Source organism: Amblyomma mixtum, chromosome 4 (assembly GCF_055824585.1).
Source record: "Amblyomma mixtum isolate Tamu chromosome 4, ASM5582458v1, whole genome shotgun sequence".
Taxonomy (NCBI): domain Eukaryota; kingdom Metazoa; phylum Arthropoda; class Arachnida; order Ixodida; family Ixodidae; genus Amblyomma; species Amblyomma mixtum.
The window spans coordinates 148,970,899-148,978,227 of record NC_143015.1 but is presented as its reverse complement, the minus strand read 5'-3'; the positions used below and the strand labels follow the sequence as shown (position 1 = coordinate 148,978,227).

Here is a 7,329-nt window from a genome sequence, read left to right as displayed (position 1 = left end):
GCACAGCGCTCTCAAGCGGACCATACGGTTACTCACCCATGGAAAGAGACGAATGCATCAGCTTCCTTGGTCTCCATGGCATAGCTCGAAGCAGGGAAAAGACACAGAACTCCATAAACCTACACACTCCTCCTCCCTGAAGACCGAATGTCCCCCGAGTTCAATGGACTTTAGGCTGCAACGATATCATTAAGTTTTTTGCTCACCTCTGCTTGCCGCTTGCAGAAGCCCCAGAGGAAGTCCAAGCCAAGTGCCATGTCCTCAAGGGGCCTTCGAAGGGGGCCAGCACGACCAGGGGCCCGAACTCCAGGGTGGGCAGGTGGCCTGAACCCTGAGCACCCTGGCCTTGCAAGAGCTGGATCCTGGATCATGCATGCACGCACCGCTACGGCATCCCTGCCACCTCCGGACTCGCGCTGCTTGCGGTAGAGGGAGGAAGAGGATGGTGTCCCTGATCACCAGGCTTCCACACTTCTTACAGTAGATGGCATTTTCAGAAGCGCTAAAACAACAAGGACGCAGAGAGAACAGACAGGGACGAGCGCTCGTCCGTGTCTGTTCCCTCTGCTTCCTTGTTGTTTTAGCGCTTCTGAAAATGTCAAATCTGCACCAACTAGCCCGATCCGCTACCCTTCTGGACAGTAGATGGCCGCTGAATCTGGGGCCATCGTGGCCATGGCCGGATGATCTGTCAGGCGCTCCAGTCCAACCTGCAGTTGTCTCTGCTAAAGGGCCATGCTCACATAGGAGCGGGTGGTGCTTCATCCGTCTCAAGAGGTCGTCCAGGTTGTAAAGAACCGATCAGGACTGCGCTGTGGTCCGCACACCTCAGCTGGAGGTTGCGGGTGTCCGGGTTCGGCTGCCACGGCCAGAGGCTGATGTCTGGGTCCAGCTGCAAAAGGCAATAGGTTGGCCACTCGTGGCCGGCCTTCGTGCAGCTACAGATTCTTGACCAAGAAAAATGCACCATAGTCACTGCAATAGGGGATATTCAAAATTCCGCAAGTGCGCTTTCCCGCATAACAATGTTGCCCCTAACAATATGGCCGACTTCGCTATAAAGGAACTACATGGGCTTCAGGACAGGTGCTAAAGGTGTGGATAGAATGTAAGAAATGTATTTTGGAAGAATCAAACAAAAAACCAGTCTTTCTTGCTTTGTTTCAGCCGGAAACGCATGGTCCGCCATCTTGTTGGGGGCATCATTGTTATGCGGAAAAGCGCACTTGTGGAATTTTGAATATCCCCTATTGACTTGTAAAAATGGTTGGCACCAGCGATAGTATATGCATTTCATTTATTGTCTTTCTCTACCTTATCTAAACTCTTTTCAGTGCAACAGCCGAGGTGTTATTACAGCACATTAAGCTACAGACCAACTTCAATTCACTCTCACCCCGCCGCGGTGACTCAGTGGTTATGGCGCTCGGCTGCTGACCCGAAAGATGCGGGTTCGATCTCAGCCGCGGCGGCCAAATTTCGAAGGAGGCAAAATTCTAGAGGCCCGTGTACTGTGCGATGTCAGTGGACGTTAAAGAACCCCGTGTGGTCGAAATTTCCGGAGCCCTTCACTACGGCGTCCCTCATAGCCTGAGTCGCTTTGGGATATTAAACCCTAATAAACCAATAAACCAAACCAATTCACCCTCAGCATCCCTTTAATATGCTACTACAAAACGAACACATATTGTGAGAATGCATGTAAGAGGCAAGGAAGAGACAAAAGCAAGGATGAAGTTCCCAATTAAAAGTAAGTTAAAAGTAAATAAAAGTAAAAGTGCAGTATCACACTGATGTCAACATATGAAAAGGGTTTACTGCCTGCACTTGTACTGCTACCTTCACTGATTAAATAATACTTTGGTTTGGGTGAGTTGGTTTATATAACTGCAAAGGATCCTGAAGACTACACAAACAGGACACACACAAAAAAAAAGAAGGCAATGGTCCCGTCATTTTCATGTGCCTGCTTTGTCCCTAGCCTTTTTTTTGCTGTCTTCAGAATCCTTTACTTCACTCTTGCAGTTAGTGCATTACAGTGCACAAATGCTTTCTCTCAGCAAGCTATTTCACTCAGTAATGTAAAATGAACTGCATCTTGAAGGCTGAAATGTGTTACTACTGGTGAGAACCAGCATTTTAGGATACCAATTTTCTTGTTTGCGAAGAAAAGAAAAAATTCACACGACCCTATCAGGATACAGCTTTAGAAGGCCTAACTTCTTTAAAAGCAGGACACTTTCAAAGGCACTAAAAGGCCCCAGTAAGCCAGGGTAGGCAATGAAATGCCACATTCAGTGCACACACAATCTTTTTTTTTTTTATTTGGTACCTGCATCGCCTTTCAGCATTACAGCAGGGGCGCACTTTCACATTCAAAAAACAAAAAAAAATCATGCACTTAACGCGTGAAAAAAGGCATCATTAGGTAGAACATTAACAATATGTGGCGGCAAAGCATTCCATTCACGAACTGTTCACAGAAAAAATGAATAACGGAGTACGTCACCTTTAAAAGGAAATTCATGAAGCTTTAAATTGTGGTCCCTTCGCTTCGAGACATAGAAAGGCGGCTTCAAATATTTTGATCCGTCTATGCCAGTCTTGGAATAGAAAATGTTATGCAAAAATTTTAATCTCAGATTTCTTCTTCGAGTTTTAAGTTCTGGCCACTGAAGATTCCTTTTGCTTTCCGAGATACTGAGTGTCCTGGAATAGTTTCCAAGCACAAAGCGGACTGCCCTATTTTGAATTTTTTCCAATTTGTCAATAAGTTCTTGTGTGTGCGGGTCCCAGCACACTGATGCATATTCGAGTACTGTGCGGACGCAAGTAAAATATAGCTGTTCTTTGAGATGCTGTGGAAGGTGGCTGAAATTTCTTCTTAACAAACCTAATATACCAGCAGCTTTCTTCACGACGTAATTAACATGCTTTGACCACCTCAGGTCAGCAGCAAGATAAACGCCTAAGTATTTAAAATTCTGTTCTTTTTTCAAGGCTGCATGGTTTATAGTGTAGATATAAGCAGGGTAGGAGCGCTTCCTCGAAAAGGTGATGTGTACACACTTTTTAGTATTCAAGTATCTAAGGATGGAATGGCAAGAGAGACAGTGAGCAAGTGAAATTATAGTGAAATGAAGAAGGCAAGAAACGAAAGGATTTCAACTGAGAAAGCTATGAAAGAAATAAGAAAGAAAACAGTGTTAACAAAACTGTAATTAAAACAAACTTGCAGACTCTGGGTTCTATGCATAACCTTGCAGCAATAGTGTAAACCCACAACTGCCTACTAAAAGTTCTCTATGGGTTCACATCAGATTCTCGTACATCTTCTGTCAACTGCATTAGAAAAGGTTGGAGAAACTGATCACTTATTTGTATGCCTTAATGGCCTCAAGATGAATTGCTGCCATAAGGTTGGGAAGTCTATGCAGTTATGAACAAGGCAATGCGTTTGCCACAAGCTGTTCTGCACACGGAAAGAAAAGTCATTAGTCACACTGCATATGAAGTAAGTAATCACCGCTGCATAGCAGTAGGTACGTATAGCTGTTATGTATAGTCATAGCCATAATGACTTTGCCTGTTAAGCTCCTGTCATGTCTAACCTTGTGAAAACTGACCACCCTTTGATACATATTCTGGTAAATGTTAGCATGTTCGCGAATGAATGAAGCACACTTACCTATCCACTCTACCTAATGTGCCTCAATACTCTGCAGAAGCATACTCCGTATTATGTTGCCTGTGACTGTTCCTATTCAAAAAAATGTCACAGAAGCCGTTATCACAACGGCTCTCTCCCCGTTGGCGTTGCATAACCCTCCTCGCAGCACCGCCCCTCCTCCTCCGCTCTGAGAGTGTGTTCGTCGTATTTTCCCGTTTTCGTTTGTTCACTGGATGTTTCTATTGCACTGATCTGAGCACCTTGTTTGAATTATCCGTAGCGGCGGCGACTTCGGTTTCCCTGCGTTGAACTTACACTGATAGCGCGAAAACGTTACCACGTTCAGGAATTGCCAGACAAGTGCTGTATTTGGCATTCGAGGAAAAAGGCAAGAAATCAATTTATGCTTTGAACAAATGCAGTGGGAATGAAATAAACTAGATGCAGCATCACTATTCTCTCTGCAGATTTTTTGAGAGCTGGATGCATTCCTTCTAGGACTTTGGCAAGCAGTAGGTCTACGGCACACAAATTTATTTCCCTCTGGTGCAAAGGAAGGAGTGCAAACATCATAAGAAAACCCAGTGCAATAGAAACATCCAGTAAACAATCGAAAACGGGTAAATACGACGAACACACTCTCAGGGCGGAGGAGGAGGGGCGGCGCTGCGAGGAGGGTTATGCAGCGCCAACGAGGAAAGAGCCATCACAACCAAGGTGCCAATATAAACGTGCCTGTCACTTCAGATTGGTTAGTATACCCGGTGTTTTGACGTGTCCCTTGACATTCGCAAGGAATACATAACGAGCACACGAGTTTAAAAATCATGCAAAAAGCATCTGATATGGCCACGCTGCCGTAAATCTTGTGGCTACTTAACCAGGCAACTCAAGAAGGTCAACTACTGAAGCTGATGTATTGACTACATTCCAGAAAAAGCTGGTAATAGTATAAATATTATTAATAGCCATGTTAATTTCTACAAAAGGTCTCGTGTAAATAAAGATTACATGCCCTTCCAATGCCCACTCCCCGTTCTCAGTTTCAGCCAGTATATAATGTTTGTAAGCTAACCCACTTTGCTCTCTTTCGGTCTCCTGACATTGCAATATCAGCGTACGTGCCAAAAACCCCAGGTGGTCGAAATTAATCCACAGCTCTCCACAATGACGTCTCTCATTGCCCACGTGCAACTTTGGGGCGTCAAAACCCACACACAGTGCCATACCATTACCTGTATCACTTTCCTGTAGCTCAATGTAGTGTTCACGCTTTACTTTCATGCGTCTCCAGGTAGATGCTTTCGAAGTGAGCGCGCAAATGGACACAGCCCTGACATCCGTCTAAAACGAATTGTTTTTGGCAAGCGGTGCAGTGCTTACCAGAATTCTTGCCATCGTAGGTTGCCTTCGTCATAAAATATCAGGTTAAAAAACGGGCGCCTCCAAGCAAAAGCACAGGCAAGGCAAAAGAACGCAAACAACTCTTAACAACTGCGCCAAATACGCGCCGTCCTGCGGGGTGGATTGGAAATGGATCGATTTAATGTGGATTCGACTGACACTGTGGTCCTCGCTGTAGCCAAACGTTAAAAGATTACAAACACCAAAACCTACTAGTGTTTGCTCATTTTAGAATCTTACCAAAATATATTTGGAAAATATAGCCTTGTGGGTTGAGCCAACGAGCGGTACATAATTTTAAAATAAATGCTTTCTTTTTTATGTTGTCTTGGTTTTTGTTTCAACAGCCGAATGACGGCTGTGACGTGAAGACGCGTTCTCTTTCACATCGCTGTTATGTAAGTTAAGAGTTGTACTGATAAAAAAATGAACAAGCGTCACTTCTATTGAGTTTCTACACGCCTGATGCCGTGAACGCGCCTTGTAGGGCAAAGCCGCCAATCAACGTTGAAAACGAAACCGAATCAAAACACGCAAAAAAAAAATAGTTACAAATTATTTAGCTGCCGTAAATAAATTCCATGCCGTGACTAATTTATACTGTTCTGAAACGCACCATTTAGCTCTCTGCACATTTACGAGAGACGAGGGAAAGAGAAAGTGCAAGAGGGAAATGCGAGAGAAAAGGAAGTAAAGGTGGGAGGCGATGCCACTTGCCACGGTGTTAGCATGTGGCGGCCATTTTATTAATTCATAAAAATTAAATTGTTTCACGAATTAGTTGACGGTCCTAGGCTGACGCTGTATATTCCACTGTTGAATACAGGGCTACACGGCTAATATATCGCGCTTTTCTTATGATTTCTTGTTACTAACTAACATAAAGGTGAAGTGCTGACGTTTATGCTTATTTATAATAGCCGAATACAACTTAAGTTTGCTATCTCCGGCGTCTTGTGCATATGCAAACTCTGTTATATAGGCGTGCAGAAACTCAATAGAAGTGACGCTTGTTCATTTTTTTATCAGTACAATTCTTAACTTACATAACAGCGATGTGAAAGAGAACGCATCTTCACGTCACAGCCGTCATTCGGCTGTTGAAACAAAAACCAAGACAACATAAAAAAGAAAGCATTTATTTTAAAATTATGTACCGCTCGTTGGCTCAACCCACAGGGCTATATTTTCCAAATATATTTTGGTAAGATTCTAAAATGAGCAAACACTAGTAGGTTTTGGTGTTTGTAATCTTTTAACGTTTGGCTACAGCGAGGACCACAGTGTCAGTCGAATCCACATTAAATCGATCCATTTCCAATCCACCCCGCAGGACGGCGCGTATTTGGCGCAGTTGTTAAGAGTTGTTTGCGTTCTTTTGCCTTGCCTGTGCTTTTGCTTGGAGGCGCCCGTTTTTTAACCTGATATTTTATGACGAAGGCAACCTACGATAGCAAGAATTCTGGTAAGCACTGCACCGCTTGCCAAAAACAATTCGTTTTAGACGGATGTCAGGGCTGTGGCCATTTGCGCGCTCACTTCGAAAGCATCTACCTGGAGACGCATGAAAGTAAAGCGTGAACACTACATTGAGCTACAGGAAAGTGATACAGGTAATGGTATGGCACTGTGTGTGGGTTTTGACGCCCCAAAGTTGCACGTGGGCAATGAGAGACGTCATTGTGGAGAGCTGTGAATAAATTTCGACCACCTGGGGTTTTTGGCACGTACGCTGATATTGCAATGTCAGCGTGTTATACCGTATTGTGCGTTTTTATCGTAAAGACTTTCAAAATTTTTCTTACCTCAACTGCTGGCTCGTTTGCGGTGAAACTGCACACAGAGCTTGCGTATTATGGTAACTTTTGTATCGTAGCAAGTTTTACAACGGTACTTACTTAGTTGAGCCGTGCATGATGCAAAAGCGCAATCGTCTGCGTCGAGATCGGCGTACCGAAACACAAAACACCAAGTTTTTGCTGAAGGGCGGCAGTAGCCCCATCTGTCTTCGACAACGAAATTAAACAAGAAAAACACAGCTCAGGACTTCGCGACGTCGTCCTCCGACGCTTTAGGAGAGCCACGAAAGCAGACGATATAAGCTGAATTGGATAAAATCATTGGACGAAAAAAAGACGTCAAACAATATTCTTTTAATGGCAGAGCCTCGTTAAAATAATTCATTCTGGCATTTTTTTCCGCTCAGTTGACCGAAAATGTCGAAGCGCTTCAATTGAAGCAGACGAAAAGGCCGG

General features: G+C 44.1%; 1 long non-coding RNA gene across 1 annotated transcript; it reads right to left on the bottom strand.

Annotated features, from left to right (window-relative positions):
• Positions 1-548: 548 nt before the first annotated feature.
• LOC149348720 (uncharacterized) lies at positions 549-5,191 on the bottom strand. The gene is made up of 2 exons (XR_016292293.1): positions 5,054-5,191; positions 549-892 (listed from the first exon to the last, which is right to left on the bottom strand). It is a non-coding gene; the product is annotated as an uncharacterized LOC149348720 (long non-coding RNA).
• Positions 5,192-7,329: the final 2,138 nt, after the last annotated feature.